At 37.7% G+C, this 22,334-nt stretch overlaps 1 long non-coding RNA gene across 1 annotated transcript; it reads right to left on the bottom strand.

Moving 5' to 3' along the window:
* Positions 1-316: 316 nt before the first annotated feature.
* Positions 317-17,149, bottom strand: LOC124233818 (uncharacterized). Its single transcript, XR_006887150.1, has 4 exons — positions 17,073-17,149; positions 1,872-2,051; positions 1,079-1,231; positions 317-683 (listed from the first exon to the last, which is right to left on the bottom strand). It is a non-coding gene; the product is annotated as an uncharacterized LOC124233818 (long non-coding RNA).
* Between the last annotated feature and the right edge of the window lie 5,185 nt (positions 17,150-22,334).

Raw genomic sequence — 22,334 nt, 5'->3', positions numbered from 1 at the left:
TTCCCCTGAGACGCAGTCTTGGGAGTGAAGATTAAATATTTGTGATAAAACTGAGATTCTAAGGGGTTAATTGATTTTTCTCAAAATTACACAGCTGAGGAATTTGCAGCTCAAAAAAAAAGACAAAATCACTAAAATCATAACTGAGAAATAGGTGTCTTTTTTGCTAACAGAATGTTCCATAGCAAATCCTACACTTAGGCTTTTATAACCATGGCCCTAAACTGTGCCCAACATCCACCCACCCCCACTTTCCCATTCTTCCCGGCAGACCTCGTATTAAGTGTCGTAATATACGACGTCTCTGATATACGTAGCCAACATCAGCACACGGTTGCCATTTATTAAGTTCCTGAGGCAAATTAGCATCAGCTTTGCCCCGGCTGGGCAAATGTTTCTTACGCATCTGACCTTTACCTGCAGCGTTCTTGCGGAGTGCGTCTTACATTTTGCAGCGCCTCTCTCACTTGGATCCCATTAGGAGGGATTTGTGGCCACTAGACTGAAGCTTGCTCAGAGGGGCCTTCAGGTGTGAGGCAGCCAGCTTCCGAGGAGGCAACATCTGCACTGGTGTTTGAGGCTGCTCCAAGCCGCTGGCTTAAAGCTTGTAACGTTTTTTTTTTTTTGGACACGTGGGCATTTAACATCCCCGGAGTTACGTCTAATATGCTCTCCATGGAATGCTGAAACGGCAGAAAGCAGAGCAATTTAGGTCGAGATTGTATTTTACCTCTCCAGTGCCCTTATTTGGCATTTCGAGATTTTGTCTCTCTGGGCCAGGGCGCCCTCTCGTGGCCAAAGATCCCACTGATTTGGTAACAGCCTGACAGCAATGAGGTTAAGATCGTGCTCCACGCTCTGCGGAAGGGCGGGGCAGGCCCAAAGGCAAAATCCTTTCACTATCTCTTCACTCCAGCTGCAACAGCAGCTAACCTTAAATTTTAACTTAAGCAACATCGTGTTTTTTATGGAATATTTCTATTCGGAGGCTAGATTTCGTTCTATTTTGACCAAAAAAAAAAAAAAAAAAAAGACCTGCTTGGAAAAAGTCTTAGAAATGTTGACTTTGGTATGTTACCTGAAATATTGCTTCCAAAGCTGACCATTGCTTTCCTGTGACCATGACCCTCAATCCATGGCAAAGAGGGCACTGAAACTCATGTTCTGTGAGAGTCAAGCTTATTTCATCTTTTAATGTGAGCTCTTCATTCTCTGAGTGGATCCCTGGACTCTGAAATACAAGTCATCTTTGATGAAATCCTACCCACTCTGCAGGTTTTACTCTCCTCTACGCTGTTTCTAAACAAGAGAGGTTATTTTACAATTTATTTAAGTTATATTTCAAGTTACTGGAATATGGAAGAAATTAAACACCACAAAACCACTGGCACTGTTATAATTTTAATCTATTTCCTTTTCTTCTTTTTTATATGCATTTACACTATACATATACATGTATACATAAAACATATATTTTGCCCTACAACATTCATTTTTTCATGTTATTTAAAATTTATGATTATATATTATATGCTATGTGATATATATCATGTTATAATTAAATATAATACCTATTGTTTTATTATTCATAGCTTTTTTGATAATGTTGATCAATTATTACCTTGAGTGGATTATATTCAGAGAATATGCTATAGCTATTAAAAGCTTAACAGCAAAAGATCTGGACTAAAGCTGACCTCGTAAGCCTGCATCCAGTTTATGGGAAGATCTTTGCAAATGTATATATATAGTCCACCTTTCTCCTAGAAGCAGATAAGGTTATTAAAATGTAACTTGTGTTCCTAAATTTAACATGATTTGTGTGCTCCTCTCACCAAAAATAAACTACAAGGAAGAAGAGAATTTTGCACCTGAAAGATCCAAGACTGTGCTGCCTTGTGGAGAATATTCTTACAGACTAGCTCCAGCTCCGCCTCTCATTGTCCATAGTGTGTGACCCAAGGGATCAGAGTTCATGCCGCCTCCAGCTACTCAGGCCGTCCTCCTGGGAAGACGGGTTTGCGGGAGGAAACTTTGTATACAGTGACACCCTGGAAAATATGTCCCTGTCTTCAGTCACAGTCCATCATGGTTTTGCTTGCAGTTACCCAGTCGTGTAGATAACTCATACCAAGTGAATTCAGGGCTATTTTGGCCAACCAGGCAGCCGCTGGCAGTTTGGGAGGCACAGGGCATTCAAAGTCTCTGAAATCCCTCACACCCTGCAGGCAATACCCTCCCCAGAGTGGGCTGGTTCCTCAGGGGAGCCCTTCAAAGCACAGGCAGGGCTGTTTGTATCTATTCTCTCCTTAAATCAGAGAAGGTGACATCATACACACGTCTTCCCATGACACCTAAGTGTTACAAAATGCCGACATTGGCCACAAAGATAAAGATAAATCATCTTGACCAAAATGGGCTGGCGCTTCCAATGAGCAGCAGAAATTCCAGACATTTCCCCATTACTTGGCACCCTTAGTGTCAGGGGGATATGAGGTGTCTGGACTTGAGAATTGGGGAGCATGGGGACGCCTCCTCCGACTCCCTCCTTCCAGAGAAGGGTTGTCTGCCACTTTCTCGCTAACCTTGCCCTCTGCCCAGGTCCTTTCTGACCTCCTCGCCAGGAGGTAAAAACTTCAGCTTTCCTCTGCTCAGGAGGGGCAGAAGTGGGGAAAAGCTGGGTAGATAATTGGGGTCCAAAGCATCTCATATGTCACCCTAACTTGCATTTGCTCTCAGCATCATAACGCTATCTTAAAATATATAATTTTTAAGTAGAAAGAAAGAGTCCCCTTCTTTTCCGTTTTGTACCTGAAATTATTGTGAACAATTTGGTTGCTTTGTGTCAGTCACATTAGGATTCTCTTAAGATATACTCACATATTATCATGTATCTGGCAGGCATACGCTAATGTATATTGTTGTAAAATATGCTTATGGGTATTAAATAAATACCAGAGATAATTATTGTATTTCATTTCAACTTTAGTCCACAGCATGGGACCTCTTCTGAAAGTGTGTATACAAAAATGATTATGTCGAGTATGGCCAAAAGCATTATCTTCCTTTCTTCTCATTCCTGGAAAGTACTCCATTTTGTCCTCCCTCCAGAATTTTGTAATTGCTGTGGGGGAGAGAGAAACTAAATGATGCTAAATTTGCTGAGTGCAAATCTTTAAAAACTTCACAGGTAAAGTTGCCACAAAAACATTGTTTCAAAATAGTGCTTACCACTGCTTTAATGAAGGAATCAGCTGAAGACTTGTCTGACATGAAGTTATGCCATCCTCACAACATCTTTCTCCCTGTGATTAAAGTTTATAGTCCTCATGTCCTAATTTAGTTTTATTCTCTGCTGTCTATAAAATATATTTAAGCTAATGTGAATTTCCTTTCCCTACCCTATTTCCCTATTAAGATCTTTAATTGCTCTCATTTACCGAAACAAGTTTAAAAGTTGAACACACACGAGGGAAACGTTAAGGAAATGTAGCAGAGTCATCATCATGTCATAACCAAACACACATTGATTGAGCTCTTACTAAGGGCCAATCCTTGTGCTAAAGCACTTTACATTCCTTATTTCATTTATTGAATGAAATTCTGTAACACTCTATGAGCTAGGAACGATGAGATGCCCATTTTGCTGGTGGGGAAACAGACCTGGAAAGGATGTACATTTTCATAATATCATTTTCCTGAATTTAGCAACTTATTAGAATTCAGTCCTGCCTGACTTCACATCCTGAGAGCTTAATCTTCACCCTTAACTGCCTCCTGTGTCCAGCGTGAACAACAGAGACAACGTCTATGGATGGATTCGAGCCTTCTCCTTGGTACCACATGGCCATGTGGACTCCTGTTTGTCTTCTATACGAAACTTCATTTATCCTGAACCACTCCAGATAGCCTTGCTTTCTTGAATACTGACAGTTTTCTCAAGTCCACATTCTCTCTAGATAACTTCATCCAGTGTCATAGCTTGAAATATTACCAAAATGCTGATTATTTCCAAATTAACACATCCAGCCATGACCTCTGCTCAGACTCTAGATTCAGACATCTAACTGCCAAATGAGCACCTCTGAGGGCTGGGATGTCTAATAGACATTTGGAATTTAAATCCAAACAGAAATCTTGGCTCCTCTTTGTCCCAAATCTGATGCTTCCTCTCACTTCCAATCTTGGTAGAAATATCATGTCTGATCCCCTAGTTGCTAGTAGCTCAGGCCCCAAATTTAGGAGTCAACCTGGATTCCCTATTGATGAGGATTTTTAGGCTGCTTAATTTTAAAACGGTTTATGATGAGGATTTTTAGGCTGATTACTTTTAAAACTACAGATGAGAAGCAGGCTCCGAGGAGTGGAATTTGCTTGTCCCTTTGTTGGGAAACATTTACATTTCTAAGGGAAACCTCTACCTGTGAAGATGCCTCCCTCTCTGTGCCAGGAAGAAGGGGGATGGCCTTATCTCTAGAAACTCTTAATCAATGCCAGAGGCCAGAACTTAAGTTGTTTACTGTCTGGCAACCTCATGTAACTGACCACCCCCCTCACCCCCCCAAATCCTCCTTTGTCTTTAGCTGAGGATAATATTCAAGCGGTGACTTCTGCCATTTACTCTATCCGGTTTGATTCTTATCTAAAAGTTGTGGGACCACCAAATGGCCAGACCCTACGGGCACTGATACCGTTTTAACTTTTTTACATATTCTTTGTCTTGTAAAGAGATAACTCACATACCTATGCCTTAAATTTAGCTCTAACCCTCAACTTGGGGCAGCAGAAGCTCTGATTGCCCATGGGTCCTGTCCCCATGCTATTCTATTCTCTAAATAAAAGATCACTACTGCCAGATCTTAAGAGTCTAAGAAATCTTTCTTTTGACTCCTCGGCTCACCGACCCTGCATCACTATTTCTCACACTTCCAGTCTGTTGGAGAAGCCTATCAGCTTTATCTTCACAAGACATCCTAAATGGAGTCCACATCTCTTTTGCAGCTACCCCTCCCTGATGCCCCCCACGACCCCCACCCCCAGCCAGCCCACACTTCCGTTATCTCTCTCCTAAATTAATGCAATAACTTCTGACTGGTCTCCTTCTTGCATTGCTATTTCTTTAGCACCTCAGTCCCAGGCTGTTTTCCAAACAGGGGCCACATCAATTTTTTCTAAAACATTTATCAGATCACATTATTTTCCACTCAAATTTTATAACGGATTTCCATCACACAAAGAACAAATCCAAGGTCTTCATATGCATCTTCTGGGCCCTGGGTAATCTAGTGCCTGGTTATCTTTTGGGTTTAGCGCTTACCCTTTTCCTTCAATCGCTCCATCACTTTTGCCTTCTTTTCTCGCTATTCATCGAACTCTCTTAGCTCTTGCTGCCTTCGGGCCTCTGACTGGCTCTTCTCTCTTCCCCCAGATATTGATGTTGATCTTTTGTCATTTCTGTCACTTCTGAGCCTTCTCTCCGACTATGACACTCCCCTGCCACACACTCATTGTGTCCCTCTATCTTTAGGCTTTATTTTTTCCTCACAGCCCTTGTCACAACCTAACCCTGTATCACATATTGTTTCCTCAACTTGTTCACTGTCTGTTTTCCTCATTAGAATGGAACCTCCCCAGGGCTAGAGATTTTGCCTGTTTTGTTCATCTTTGTATCCCAAACATTTAAAAGCATACTTGGAACACAGAAAGTTTTAAAAATAAATGTTAAATCAAAATTTTTTTTTCTAAAATAAGCTTTTATATTCTGTATTCTTGGATTATGCAGAGCGCAACTGGCTTCCTCTAAGATTTTCAGCATTTCTTAGAAATGCATGTTGTGCCAATCTGTTAGAAAGTACAGTTTTAGAAGGAGAAGTATGATGAGAGAGTGTGGAAGGCTGGAGCCCACTGTGACCTTTGTCTTCATCTTGAGCGTCAATGTAACAGCCACGTGATGGAGATGTTTCTAGCTTTTGTTAAGCCATCACTGATTACATCACCCTTGCTTTTCTTCAGTTCCTTTGTATGCTATGCCATGTAATAAATTTCTCTTACAGTTTAGTTGTTTTTTTTTTTCCTGTTGAATGCTTATTTACACCTCAAGATACAGTTAAATTTTACCCTCATCAGTACTCACAGTTGTAATATTATCTTCCTCCTCTTCAAATAGATAGGTAATTATATATAATTTTCCTACAGGATTTATTATATTATTGCAATTTGGTTACTGAAAGAGCTAGATTTGGTGGAGTACAAGCAAAAAGTAGCTACTTGCTTTATCCAGTAACTTTCAAATTCTCTTTCTTTCATCTTTTTTTCACACCTGGACGTTAGTTTGAGGAGATTCCAGACTTTTTCTGGTCACATTCAGGCTCTGAGTGTCTCGTTTTCAAGTAACTGAAAGCCTTATCTAAAGCTATTTAAAAATTTATTGGGAAATACCAGGGATCTAAAGTAGCCAAGATAATTTTGAAGAAGAAGAAAATTAGGATTTATATTATCAAATATCAAAACTTACTAGAAAGCTAAGTTAAATCAGACAATATGGTATTAGACAAGGATGGACAAATAGAACAATGAAATAGAGCAGCTCAGAGCAGACCTCATTTTTGACAAAGGCACTACTATAACTCAGTGTGGTAGAATGGTCTTTTCATAAACGGTGCTGGATCGATCGGTTATCTACGAGGGAAAAATTTATTTTGATGTCTCCTCATACCCCACCCAAAGATCAATTTGTTATGGATCTGACACCTCAGTGAGAAATATAAAACAATGTAGCCTAGAAGAAAACACAGGAAACCATTTTTGTGGCCTTGGGATAAGCAAAGGTTTTCTAAACTATACACAAAAATGATTAACCATGATTGTTAAATAGCCTTCTTTAAAATTAAGAATTTCTGTTCATCAAAAGATATCATTCAGAGAATGAAAAGCCAAGCCATACACTGGGGAAAATGTTGTGGTAATATATATCTGACTCAGGGCAAACAACCCCATAAAAATGGTCAAATGGTTAGAAGAAACAGTACACACACACACATATACACAGGCAAAGAAATGGTCAATAAGCGTAAGAAGGAGTGTTCAACATCATTACTTATTGGGAAAATGCAATGAGATATTACTACACAATGGCTCAAATTTAAAAGACTACTAAATAGAAAATTTTCAAGTTCAGGAAGCAGAGCAGCTGGAACTCTCCTACACTGCTGATTGCAGTGTAAATATTTACACCACTTAAGAAAACTGTTTGGTGGGATCTAACGATGTCAAATGTAGTCTTCTATGACCCAGCAATTCTACTCCTAGTAGATACCTGAGAGAAACATGCATACAAATATGTTCATAGTGGTTTTCTTCCTAATCGTCACAGCCTGGAAACAACTCATCCATCAGCAGTGGAATGGATAAACAAATGGTGATACATTTCACACAATGGATGTCTATACACCAATAAAAAGTGCTACTGGTACACAACATCCTGGATGACACTCACAGACGCAATATTGAGGGAAAGAAGACCAGACACAAAAGATTTCCTACTGTAGAACTCCATTTACATAAAGTTCAAGAAGAGTTAACCATTTAAAATGAAAAAGGTCAGGATAGTGGGTGTTTACTCAAAAGATCTGGCTGGTGGTTATGCACATGTAGAGGCATATAAATAGTCATCTGGCTGCACACTTAGGATTCTTCACTTTATGTGAACAATTTCTTCAAAGAAAAAGAAATGCCAACCTAGGCTTTGCAGACCCATGACAGATGTCCACATTCTGCCTCTTTAATCTTTGGCGTGTGTAGGAGAGGAAAAAAAGTTTTCCTCTGCCCTCCTAAATTCAGTGGCAGGGGCCCTACAGATTAAACTGACAAGAGACAGATTAACAGGAGAAAAGAAGCAGCGTTTACCCATGCAGCGCAAAGGCACGGAGGAGAAACTCAGGGATGAGTAACTCCAAGGGGTGGTTAGAAATTGGGGTTTATGTATCTAACTTAGTAGATGATGGGGAGGAGGAAAAAGGGCACTTATGAGGAAACAATGAGTGTTTGGAAAGATAAATGGGTTTTCACGAGAACAAACAGGAAATAAGAAAGTTTGTGATAATGTTTTTTTATACAGCTCTGAGTGGTCTTCCCAACTCCTTCAGGGCCATAAAGCTCCCCAGGAGAAGGGATTTGCAATAGGTTTTATTTATATTCTCTCTTCTGGGAGCAGATATGAACCAAAGAGGAATTATGGCAGCCCTATTTCCCAGAAGTTGCTGCTTTTAGTCAGATAATGGAAGCTCTGAGAAAGCTTTTTTTGTTTTTTGGGGTTTTTTTGGTGAGGAAGATTGGCCCTGAGCTAACATCTGTTGCCAATCTTCTTCTTTTTGCTTGAGGAAAATTGTTGCTGAGCTAACATCTGTGCCAATCTTCTTCTATTTTGTATGTGGGATGCTGCCACAGCATGGCTTCATGAGTGATACATAGATCCTCGCCCAGGATCCAAACCCGCAAACCCTGGGCCCTTGAAGTGGAGCGTGAACTTAACTACTATGCACCAGGCTGGCCCCTGAGAAGACTTTTTAAAAATTCTTTTTTTTTTGGCATCTGTTGACTCTCAAATGTCTTCAGGTTAAAATAATCTTTACACCAGAGTGGCATATTTTGGGGTGGCATATTCTGACCTCTTGAGATGCTCTAGTCTATTCTTTGGGGATGGCCTACTTTGGAGGGCACCTCCCTCTGCACCATTCCTTTGCAGGAACTCTCAGAGTCACCTCACCCTGGCAAGGCCACTGGAGTCTTTTAAGATGACCATAGGGTTGCTACCTCCCACTAAATGGATTTCTCCCACATGAAAATCCCAATCCCTTTGTCTTTCTCAATTCTGGAATTACAGACTGCTCCCATTAGGTCTTCTCTCTTTACTTTGCAACCCAAAGCACTTCGGCCAGCTTCTCACAGAGGTTTTCTGACAAGAGTCAAGCACTGATGCCTTCCCTTCGGACTTCAGGGGTTCCCGTCAAGCTCTTTAAGCGGATCTTAGAGTGCAGCCTTCACTTGCCTAGAGCGGGTGGGGGAGGGGCTTTGAAGGGAAAGGAAGGGGCGTGATTGCTAACAATTCTCTTCAAGGAAAACCAATCTCTTCTCCCCAATCTTCTGGCTTCCCCTTTACAAATGCTCTTGTTTGGGGGCTCATAATGGGCTCAGGTTTGCAGAGCCAGCTTGGGGACCACCTATCAGGAAAACTTGTTAGATAGTCTGTCCTCTTCACCCATCACCATTGTCTGTACTGTTGAATCTCAGGAAAATATCAGAGACCATTAGAAAAAAATGCCCTTACATATTTGTAGGCGTAACTACTCCTCCCCCTGCATTATCCACACATTGAGAACAGAGATTGGAATGTATTTCTTTGTATCCAAAGTGCCTACCTCAAGTCTAACCATGGCCTGATATTTAACCAGGTTTTCGGGAAAAAATGCATGAGAGTTATATTTGTTTAGAAACAACACACTAGTCTTGGAAATTTATTATAATTTAAGCATTCATAAAAGTGCAGTCTCAATGCCTTTGCATGCATCAGGACAAGCTAGGTTATGCTCCAATAGCAAACAAAACAAAAGTCTCAGTGGCTTAAACACAGAAGTCTTATTTCTTGCTCATGCTACATGCCTATTGTAGATCTGCAAGGGGGTGACTTCGGGTTCCAGGCTGATGGAGGCTCCATCTCCACATGTTTCCATGATCACAGACAGACGGGAAAAGGAAAAATATGAATCACATACTGGTTTTTCAAGATTCTGCTCAGAAGACATATGTTAATTTCCCTCACATTTCATTGACCAAAGCAAGTTGCAAGGTGAAGACAGATGTCAACGAGATGGAGAGGTCTAATCCTCTCCCAGAGAAGGGCAATGAATATTTGTGAATACTTCAAGCTAGCGTACAGTCATATTTCATAAACCAGGATTAATCACTCTTCAAATTTGCCGTATTTTCCTCCAGTGCTCTTTCTTCAGTTTCTAAAATGATGATTTTATTTAATATCTATGGATTGCTATATTCCAGTCATGGTTCTAAACATTTAAATATATAAATTAATTTAATCATCACAGTAAGCCTATGAGGTTAGTACTAATATCATAATTTTAAAATGAGGAAATAGAAACTCAGAGCAGTTAGGTAACTTGTCCAAAACCACACAGCTAGAGGAAGAGAGATCCGAACTCAGCAAGTCTAGTTGGAGAGACTATAACCTTAGTCATATCTATCTATCCAGCTATCTGAAATGTACTGTATAATTACTATATATAATTCTATATAGTATATATCCGAACACACATATAGATCATGTGTAATGTATGCCCCTTTTTAATTTAGAATATTATAAAATGTTGCAAAAGCTTTTCTAGATTTCTGTCTTCATCTGGACCCTACTTTGTCCAAATATTATGAACTTGGTGCATGTACTTCCAGTCTTATTCTGCACGTTTTCATAGTAAAATTTTCCATAAAAAATATAATATTGTTTTTTGCCTTATATTTACATAAATGACAATATTTTTGCCGCTTCTTTTACTCAGCATTATATTTTGGAACTACAGCCTTTGTTGATACATCTGGATCTAGTCCCTGCCCTTACAGTTTAGCTCACGCATTATTTTCTAACCACACCTCATAGTCACTGGATCGTACACTTGATTTCTCAAGAGTCAAAGACTTTTTGTTTTTCTGGGGGGGTTTTTGCTTTAAAATTTCTTTTCTGTAAAAAAAATTAGGGAGTGTCGACAAATGCTAAGAAAACTGTGTTCTGTGGCTTCTTTCAGGTTTTCAATGATAGGGTCTGGAGGAGAGCCTTTTAGTGAGAGCAGGAGGATTCAAGTCAGCTTTTAAAGTCCACTGGGGGACTACTTATTCTAACCGTGAGACAAAAGATCAAAAGCTCCACTTATCACTATAAATCCAGCAATTTGAAAGATACCGCATATCATGATGTCCAAATATGTCCCATATATGACATCACGAAAACTAAAAATCTGTATAGTTGTAAGTTAGATTATCTTCTGGATGTTCTGTATGATAAAAAATAGCTGATATCGATTCTGTAGACAAGGATTTCAAGGGTTCAGAAAGACAACGTTTTTTCAACAAAAGTGTAAGTCTAAAATAGTCATTGGTCTTTGATACAAAATATTTCTGTTAGAAGACACAGGCAAAAGTATGATCTTATAAGTTGTACAATAAAATTTGGGGGGAGCTATAAATATTTTAAGATTTATATATTTTTTTTTTAAATCAGAGAGAATTTTTTCTTCTTTGAGCAGAAACATTTGATTTCTTGAAATGTATTTAGATTTGACACCTTTACCTTTTCTATTTTGTGACCTGATTTTAATTTCCTCACCTATGGCACATGTGTTGAGCAATGTATTTCACAGTGAAGTCAAGACCTGTCGGAGTTCTCCTTCAGTTTCAAAGATTCTAGACAATATATGATATAAGTTATGTAAATTTTTATGTTTTTCAGTGATATTGATGTTGTTTTATTTTTATTTTATTTTATTTTTTTTCTGAGGAAGGTTTGCCCTGAGTTGACATCTGTTTCCAATCTTCCTCATTTTTTACTTGAGGAGGATTAGGCCTGAGCTAACATCTGTGCCAGTCTTTCTCTATTTTCTATGTGGGTTGCCACGACAGCGTGGCTTGATGAGTGAAGTAAGTCCACGCACAGGATCTGAACCTGTGAACCCAAGCTGCCCAAGTGGAGCGCATGGAACTTTAACCTCTCGGCCACAGGGCTGGTCCTAATATTGTTTGATTTTTAACTCTCCATTTTGTTAATCTGAGATTCTCAAAAAGAATTTGTAAGTTTTTAATTTTTTTTTATATACTCTGGAAGAGTGTTCTTTAATATTTAAATCCCCTGTTGGTAAAGCATTCTGGGTCTTGTGTAGCTTGGGGGAATAAGTTTTAAGTTTTTCTTCAGGTCTTTTAAAGTTATAAAAATTTAAAAATTTTCTTAAGTTACTTAAAGTTAGAAAATACTATTCTGAGTTTAATTGGTCTGTTCACAAGTTTTGCTAAGAATAATTTTGTTACTATTTTCATTTGCAAAGTAGTGTGCCATTGCAGATTTTATTTCTTATTTTATGTGAGTATTGAGATTTTTTTTAAATTTCCAGTAGGATATTTTGGAGAATTTGTTGTCCATTTATTATTCCTCAGGTTAAAATGTGGCCAGGGAATATTATCACTAATATTTCAGGATTTAGATTTTTCTCTATAGCTTAGTGTATTTATTTGTATAGAAGTTCCATGGAGAGCATAAAAGAATATTTGTACATTTTTTATAAGCTTTCATATAAGATATACATTATTGATTATATAATTCATATGTGCTATATCTATAGTTTCCTTTTGTTTAAATTATTTGTAAATGACTGAAGGAGGTGTGTTAAAATCATTTCCTTACAATGTCCTTTTGCTTCTCAAATTGCAATGCTATGCTATTCTATGTGTATATGTGTAATGTGTATAAACATTATAATTATCCATAAGAAATATTTTTATCCAATTTACTTATTTTCGCTTTAAATATTCTTTGTCATACATTAATATTAATGCTTTTTTTTTTAAAGATTTTATTTTTTCCTTTTTCTCCCCAAAGCCCCCCGGTACATAGTTGTGTATTCTTCATTGTGGGTTCTTCTAGTTGTGGCATGTGGGACGCTGCCTCAGCGTGGTCTGATGAGCAGTGCCATGTCCGCGCCCAGGATTCGAACCAACGAAACACTGGGCTGCCTGCAGTGGAGCGCGCGAACTTAACCACTCGGCCACAGGGCCAGCCCCAATGCTCATTCATTCTTTATTGATGCATGTGTGTACCCATCCCTTCCTCCTCCATACCAGCCCATAAAGTCAGAGGACCAAGCAAATCTACACTGTTATGATGAGAAGTTTGATTATGAGTAAGGAATCAAGTAATGGGAGTTAATTAGATGACCAGATACCTAATGAGATTCTGTTAAGAGAGGTAATACATTCACTTTCACATTGCACGATTCTGAAAAAGGGAGAATCTTTAAAGTTTATAGGCAAAAGTTCTCTTTTTTTTTTTACTGCTTTGTATCTAAGTTTCTCTTTTATCATGTTAAAAGTTTGAGTCTTATAGATAACATACTATAAGTTTCTGACTCACTTCAAAATAGATTCTCACGGGGTGGACAGCAGATCCTGATTCCCTGTGTTTGAGGATCAACCATGCAAATTACAAGGCTAGGTTCCAGCTTCCATTGGCTGTAAAATACGGCAGACCTCAATGCCTCCTCCAACTGGGGCCCCTCACATTCTTTATGCTTGTAATACAGACTTTTCTTTTGATTTATTTTAATAATTATCATTCCAAAACAGATTATAGCTACACAAAGTTTCTTGCTTGGAATGACACAATATCTTCACTTTTATGGTTATGACATGGTTTCTATCAGATTGTTCTGGCTCTCTATTCAAACACTCGGGTCCCAGAAAATCTGAGAATGGAAACATTTAGATTAGTTATAGTATTATGATGCCAGATGACATGTCCATGTCCATTTTTTTGGTGATCTGTAAAGAATGAGACTTGGTTGGAGGAAACATTGTGGCACGATACTGAAGTAGTCCAATTCATGCTGGTCGTTACAAACCAAATTTGCTGAGTGCTGCTTTTCTTCTATAAGACCAAGGTTGACAGTGGCTGATCCCCCCACTCCAACTAAATATACACACCCACATACACACACAGAATCCTACATCCCTCAGTAAGGGGAAGCTGAAAGGGAATACATTGGCTGACATTCTGTGTGCCAGCACCAGAATGCTATTCTCAGAAGAGCTGGAAAGATTAATGATTACTTCTCATCCACTACCCTCAGCCCAGCAGCCATCTTCTGAACTTGGTGACATTAGGTTCTGCTGGGTGTTTATTGGACTTTGACTTTACCCGTGATGTCTTAACTGTTGGTCAGACGTCCTTCCTTATTCTGATCTCACCTGTGCTATATCTTGAAAAGATTCCACAAAATTTCTATTTTTAATGTGGTGTAAATATTTCCCTATAGATTGGGGGAGTTTGAAAGATGATGGGGAAAGTACAAGGCCAATTTGCCCTATTCTATTGAAAAGTATGTCATTTAGTTAATTTAGACTGTTTAATTAACTGTATCAGCTGTTTAATGAATTGCTATGTAATAGTTGGAAGTATATTGAGCTGAGATTAAGGACACACAGACCTGTTAATAACTTACCACAAGACCTTATGCAAGCCACTTAATCCATCTGGGCTTCAGGTTTCATATGTGAAATACGAGATAAGGATTGATCTCTAAAGGTCCTCTCACCTGTCTTATTTCATGACTTTGTGGTTTGTAACAATGCATTTAACTGAAGCGTTGCACTAGGACTCATTTCACTACGGTTTGATCGTTATGAGTTAACCCTCACATGAATATGAAAGTCCATTCCTATATAAAAAGGGAGTGCCATTCCCTCTGAAATTTGAGCAGACTGCAGCCATAACAAACCACTTGTGTACACCCACCTCACTTATCTCTCCTGGTAATTGTTCATTTACAATACTTGATACCGTAGACATTTTAAGGACCATTTCTCCTGGATCTTCTTGCTGAAAAACATTATGCTCCATTACTCAGTGTTTAGAACTAACAACTGTTACTCTCAGCTTGTTGTCAGCTGGCTCCCATTTTTATCTTCAGAGCACTTATGATGGCAAAGGGCATCATTTGAAAGACATTAAGGTCAAGAAAGTTTGTATTCACGAAGTCCCTGGTCCCTGTCAATTCTTCAACAAAATATTTAATCACGTGCCAGCTGACAGGAAGGCAAATGCTTGCTGAGAAGCTCCATTTCACTGAGGAAATAGCAAACAAGATGACTGCCTATAAAAGGGAGGTAGTACCCTCCTCACAGTCTGGTTCATTTATTACTTCGTGCCCTGACAAGTCATACAAAACTGTCAGATGCAGAAGTGTTCTTTAGATTAGTGTACAAGATGACAAAATCAGTTAGCTAAATTGAACAGCTAATTTTTCAAATATATTAATCATCCAATACCCGAAGAGTTTTTTAAATTGTGGTTTGATATATATTTGACTATTAGAAAGGATCGTAGGCGTTACCTTGAACACCCTCTGAACCAGCACAGTGAGTCCTTCTAATATAGCCATGACAGGTGGCCATCGGGACTTTTTGAGCATGTCATATTACAAGGAAATCTCTATTAACAAGATAGATATTTCTCTTTTTGAATAAGTTTTAAAAAAGTGATGTTTACTAATTTCCGCTCAGTTTTGTCAGTTGGTTTTAATTTTTCACCTACATCTTTATCCCCAACTATATCTTTCACCCCTATATCTGCATAGAGAAAAGAAAGACTTCCCTCTTTCATTCATGCATGTAGTCATACGGCAAGATGATTATTGTATATATAATGTATGTGTCTTTGTGTATTTAGCGCTTACTACATATCACACACTATGCCAGATACTAGAAGAAAATAGGGATTAAGGTAGAAATTGTGGCAACCCTCAGAGAATTTACTGACTAGGAGTAATATGCACAAAAACTGTCCATTTCAATATATGTCAGTATTTCAAATTTTTGAATACAAGCTTTGGGAAATAACTTTACATCTAATGACTTTATATGTGTTCAACCTTCCCCACCTCCAAAATTAATAATTTTAACAGTATATTACATTTGTAAAGTACTTACAATATTGCATTGCATCTGTGCAGTACTTAATAGAATAATAATTACAAACCGTGTTCGTAATAATTGAGTGCCATTTCAATAGTACTTTGATGTGTATTGTTACCTTGACTTTATTTTTAAGTGTGAGGAGACTGAGATTCATCAGGTGACTCATTCAAAGTCAGGAATTAGTGACTGGAAGGGCCAGACTTAATACCCAGTTCTCCAACTGTTAGGAGTCTCCTGAGTCACAGTCATGGAAAAAGAAGCCTTGGCTTTCGAATAGGTAAGAGCTAGTCTCCATTTTGAATCAATCTGATAAAGTGATACTAAATAGCACAAATGGCAAGCCGCTCCAACAGTGGAATGGACATTTAGAAAAGACTTCTTATATATGCATATTTACAATATCAATCTTTATAAGGAAAATGTTTTCAACTGATGCTCAAATTATAGCGACAGAGTCATTAGAAATATGGCATTGCAATTTTAACCTGAATAAGTTTAAATATGTTTTTAAGAAACAAAGACACTTCTATAAATAACCCTGGGAAGAAATATTGAGGATATCTACATTTACTATGCCAGTGGACTTCAGGCTTCACCCAGTCAGTTAAGCCCTACTATAAATAAACTGCAAAGCTAGCTGTAAAATAAACACCAACAAATGTCACAGAACATTTGGACCACTTAACTCTCAGGATGTTATCTTGACTCAGTTTGAGGATGAGTGACATCCGGTAAATACACATTGTCCTGAAACATTGTTCATCAGTGACAGAAGAGGCAGGGGTAAGTCCATTAGTCCTGGGAACGAATACAAGTGACCAAGAAGAGTTCTTAAAAATTTATATTGTTATATATAGACTGTTCTTCTGCCATGACAACATTTGCTGAGAACCACAGAAATAAAGGCATTTAAGCTTTTATTTCTTAGGGCTTAGGAACAACAGACAGAATTCATACTTAAGTGCTGAGGCTTAATCATCATCATTTCTAGTTAACTTCAATTTCACAAAATTTGTGAAACACATACACACACACTTTAAATGACTTTCCAATTCCAAAAGTGAGAAAGTAGACAACTCCCTTAATATTTTCATGGCTGCATTGATTTTTTAGAGTTCATGTTTGCAGGTACATTTCAATTTACAGATGGCGATAAAATAGTCATAAAAAACCAAGTACACTATTTTTCCCCAAAGCCTTATTTCACATACGCTCCACAAGGAATAATAGTAGGATACTTAAAGCAAGGCAATGTTAGAAAACTTGAGAGCAACGATATCACTCACTGGATAGATAAATAATTAGAAGTTACAGAAAATAATACTTACCTACATAATCCATTCACCTGTATACTTCAGCAAAGAATATTTAAAATCCAGTTTCTTTCCCTGCGAGTCAAACAAATGCATCTGATTCCCTTTACTCCTCTTTTATGTAATTCTGACTCTAAAACTGAGGGGAGGAGGAAGATGGAGCTAGTTATGATCGGAGAGAGGAGGGCCTCCGAACCTTCAAAATTAAATATGCGATAAAATATGCAGTAATGTACAGTATAACTTTCCCATTTTAAAGGATGCATAATGCATGTTACACTACCTTGCATAGTGTGAATGCTTTCCTAATTTTGTCAAAAGCATAAACTTCATTTTTTTCTCAATAAGAGCCAGCGGATATACTCTACCCAGGGTTATAATTTGGCCTTTGTTTTGAAACAAAAGCTAATAAATAACTTTGTATAACTGAATGACAGTTTACACTTCTACTGACAGGAAAAGATCAAGATCCATATGGAAATGGCATTCTTGTTCCTTAATGACATGTTTATTTGGTGTCACTGGACATCGATGAATATCATTTTCTCAAGACCTAGAACCCTTTTCTTTGGGGCTGAAAGAACATTTATATTAAGTCAAGTTTTCTTTAACATTAATGTCAGAATTTGATTACATGTTCCCAAGTTTGTACTGAACTCCTTTCTTTGTGAGATTAAAATTGTCTCTGAAATGAGTACTTTCTTATCAGACTGTTTTTAAATTAAAAAGGTAATGAGACTGATGTGTTCATCGTGTGTGAGGTGCCATGAGTTCAAGAACCATGGAGGAGCTGTCAGTCTTAGGCACAGGCATGCCTTTTGTTTACACAGTGGTGTGCATTAGAGCGTTATACCGTAGATGCAGGGGCTTAGCTGTTTCTGTCTGTAAAGGTTAGATAAGCCTTTAGCTGCAAGTAAATGAAAACTTGAATTACAGGGCTCCAAATGAATAGGGGTGTATTTTTCTTAAAGAATCAAAAAAACAGCTTGAGTAAAGAAGCTTCTGGAGTTGGTTTAACAGCTTGATAGCAGGGGTAATGTCCCAGATTCCTTGTGTCTTTGCTTCATCCTTGCGCCCTGTGGTCCAGAATATCTACCCAAGTCCAGGTATCTTGTCTGCATTAAAGGACAGAATAAAAGGGAGACCAAGCCACAGAGCCTGTAGTCTTTCCAGGAGAAGTCAAGAGTGTTTTCATCTTAATTGCCGGGGTCATATGGTTATTCTGGCTGCAAAGGATCATGTCAAAAGGAGCATTTAGAGTTTCCAGGTTCTAAATGTAGAGGCGAGCAAAATACTTGGGTGAGTATTGGGTTTGCAAACCTGCAGTGCCTGCTATAACAGTTGATTTTCAATCTTTTTTGACCAAAAAGCCACAGAGGAGCTACCTGATAAAAGACTCTTTAGGTTGGCAATTCAGAGAAACAATAGTTTGAATTAACAATCTCCCTTCAGTGAACCGGAGAATAAATTAATTGGTTATATTTCTAACATGTACACTGGTTGAACTTATGTTATGTAGACTTTTCATTTTATACATACATATATTTATGTAATATATAATATATAGTTATATATAAGCAATATATAATAAATAATATATATAAAATAAAATGTCTACATATATGAAATGTGTGTGTATGTGTATATATATGTAATTTATATACATATACATATGTAATCACACATATGTAATTTTCCCCCTTCAGGTCTTTAATCAAATGTTCCCTCTTCTGTGAGGCCTTCTATGGCCATTCTGTCTAAAAGCATTACACTCTTCCAACAAAAATGTCGCCACTGCTCTCTATTGATTTTTTTCCATAACATTTATCACTAACTATATATTTCATATATTTACCCTATTCAGTGTTTTCTCTCACACTGGAAAATAAGTCTGATAAAAGCTGACATCATCTGCTCCATGTCTGTCTACCCTACTCCTGGTCCAGTACCTGCTGCATTGTAAGTACTCCATAAACACGTGTTACAGAAACCAATGAGTGAAAGTCGCTACTGAGTTCAGAGAGAACCTTCTCATCAGCCAATAGATTCCTGTGAGCTAGGACTTTGATTCCACTTAAATTGTTGAAGATGAAATAGAGTTATTCATTCATTTTCATGGTGGCGTAATATTGATTAAACTCAACCCATCATTTGATACCTCCTTATTCTAGATATCATTGATCCATCATCTTGAAGGCAGGTAGATTTGCTTTTCCTATTGAGGGTACCGGAAGTTTCAGTTGAACTCTTTATGATCCTGTAATAACAAGTTTCTTCTTTTCTGCTCAGTGAGGATAGCCAAATGGTACCGGGAGAAAGACAGTCTGAATAAAGTTATGTAGATCAAGATGTGCTGAGAAAGATGTACAATACACAACTCATCAGAAATGTGGAATATAGAGAAAAATTAAAATTCTCCTTCATTATTTGGATTCAATTTAAGGAATTCCCCCTAGTACATAACAATAGGTTTAATGTGCATGTGCTTAACTTTTCAAAGCCCTTGTGCATAGCTAAGGGCATACCTGTATTCCTCTCATACCGCTAACTGGGGACCTATCTCCCCCAGTGACTCTAGTGCCTTGAAGACAAGGATTATTTCTTCATTTTTGTGCCATTTAGTTAAAATATTCATTTAGGTTAAAATGTATGTATATTTATATATAAAATGCATATTTTGTACTTAGATAGATATCTCCAGAGACTGGTTATTAATTGATTACTTCTTGAACTTGGAGTTGGTGGATCAATTCTTTCTTCGTAGTTTTAGAGACCAAACGAGACCAACTTTCTGATTCCATTCTGTTCTGTACAAATTTGACATTAAGACAGCCAAATCTCTTCATTGATACAGAGGTTGTGAAATGTATGACCTATTCTAGTTTGTCAATCATGAGATCTTACTGAAGATCTGAAAGGTCTTAGCACAAAATCAAGTAATTGGAATATGCTTTTGAAATTACATATTTTCTATGCCTTCAAAGAAGATACAGTATTTGACTACTTATAACTTGACAAACAGGCCACTCCTCCCAAAAGTTAAAGGTTTATCTGCCAATGCAGACATTTATACTTCTTGTGAAGAAATGCTTTCATTTTCTGCTTGGTTAATTTTGCTTCATAGTACTAAAATTCAGCTCATTCTGCCAATACACCTAGTCTTAACTCTTTTGCCCTGTGGATTTTATAAAAGTAATAATTTAAATTATTGCCACATAGAAAGAAATACAAGCACTTTAAAATGTGCATTCCTCCAACACAAATTTGATCATTAAAATTCCATGAAGTTTCTTCAAGAGCCTCCCAGTCATCTTAAATACTAACTAACCACTTACTGCTGTTAGCTTCATGGGAAGAAAGCCAATGGGGCATTGCTGCATTTTTTCCCAGGTATGCCGTTGAAAAGACTGTGAAGATATGTCCAAACAAGTGCCTCCAAGGGCAAGTCTGTGCTGTTTTTCAAAATTTGTTTCAATGACCACAGACTGCTTCCTGGGTCAGATGATTGATTAGAGGTTGTTTCCTTCTGGTTTCTGTACCTGGCAGGCTGCCACCCAGCAAATTTGCATCATAATGAAAACCAGGGGTTTATATAAGCTCCATGTGATAACATCCGCTTAAACACGTACTGGAAAGTTTTTAAAGAGATGGTCCTATCTTTGAGTCCTAGTTTTCAGGTTACTGACCAGATGCTTGACTCCACAAGCTCCTGCCAGTGTTCTCCTCATTGCAGCTGTACAAAGGGTGTTGGATTCTCCCACTGGACATATTGAACCTAGTTGCATGATGACAATCTCCAATGGATGATGTTAAAGAAATTGTAAATTTCCATTGTGAGCCAGTATGTGCTCTGTTTAATATATTAAGGAGTCCTTATACAGAGTGTTGGGCGGTTAGATCAACCAGTATTGTCTAAGCTGAAATAAATTGCCAGATATCTCACAGCTTCATGCTTGTAATTGACCTATTTTCAATGTTTTACACAGGACTACTGTAATTGACACATAAGGAGCATAAAATCTCTTTATAGTGAAGTTCTAGATCAGTCAGTTAGATTAATCTCAACCCCAAGGGCAAGACATCCCTTGGGAGACAGGGCATCTGAAAAGAGGAAGAAAACGACCTTAGAGGAGAAACTTAGTAGTATTCATCCTGGGTGATAAACCCTTCTCCTAGACGTGATACATGGCCACACAGTTACAGGCATTCCATAGTATATAAAAAATCTGTATTTATATAATGCATGGGTTAGCACAAATCAATTAGTAAAAAATAGCAATATCAAGACATAAAAAATAAATTAATTAATTATGTGTATTTGGAATATATAGACATATGCATTAGATCTTACCATTGAATAACTATACAGAGAGATACAAAGAACTTTTTATAATTTGCATATCAGCTTGACCTCCAGGAAACAACTCATTTATTCTGAGCTAATATACAACAAAACCTGGTTGTCAAAAAGGATGAAGACCGGGGCTAGTACTTCCATAGTCACATAAAGTCACATGTGACAAGTCTTCAGTCTATCATCATCATTGTCATCATGCTAGAGATGGACTGACATTTAATATCAGAGTTTCAGTTTTACTACAGTTGCTTATACATATTGTATATAATTTGTTAAATGTGTTTATCTTGATGTAAATATTTACCAATCTATGTATAGTATATTCAATATTTTGAGTAAAGTACTTATCGAAAATTTATTTTATTGCCTTTGTAAAGAGCCAAGTTACAGAACACTATTATGGACATTATCCATTGATTACATTGTTAATAGCACCAGATAAACTGTACTGAGTTCCAATAATTTTAGACAGAGAATGGTTTGGGGCTATTGTTCAACTCCCATCTCCTATAAGGCAACTGTGTCTGTTAATACGAATTGTAAAAATACCTCAGGGACTTTTATAATAAAAAAACTGTGTATAATTACAGTAAAGCCTCAGTGTTACCACAGTGATTGAAGTATAACAATTCAATTTTGTGGGAATATGGGATTAAATTGCTGTGAAGTTAATGAATTAATTGGTGCAAGTCCATATAGTTAGCCAAGATGACTTTCAGTGGCCTGGGTGTGTGATCTAAATCCATACTAGTTTGGGCTGTACTTTGGTACCCCTGGTGCCTAGTGTCCATGTTGGTTTAAATATTGATGGGGTTGATTTTGGGTCTTGTGGAGGACTGGGCTTCCCAGACCTCAGCAGGGATTCCAGAAAGCTCTCTATAAGTTGACATCTGGAGTTGGGTCTCGAGAACACTACGGAT

The sequence above is a fragment of the Equus quagga genome, unplaced genomic scaffold (genome assembly GCF_021613505.1).
Source record: "Equus quagga isolate Etosha38 unplaced genomic scaffold, UCLA_HA_Equagga_1.0 251_RagTag, whole genome shotgun sequence".
Lineage (NCBI taxonomy): Eukaryota > Metazoa > Chordata > Mammalia > Perissodactyla > Equidae > Equus > Equus quagga.
Note: the sequence above shows the minus strand (reverse complement) of the source record. Positions and strands in the feature narration are given on the sequence as shown.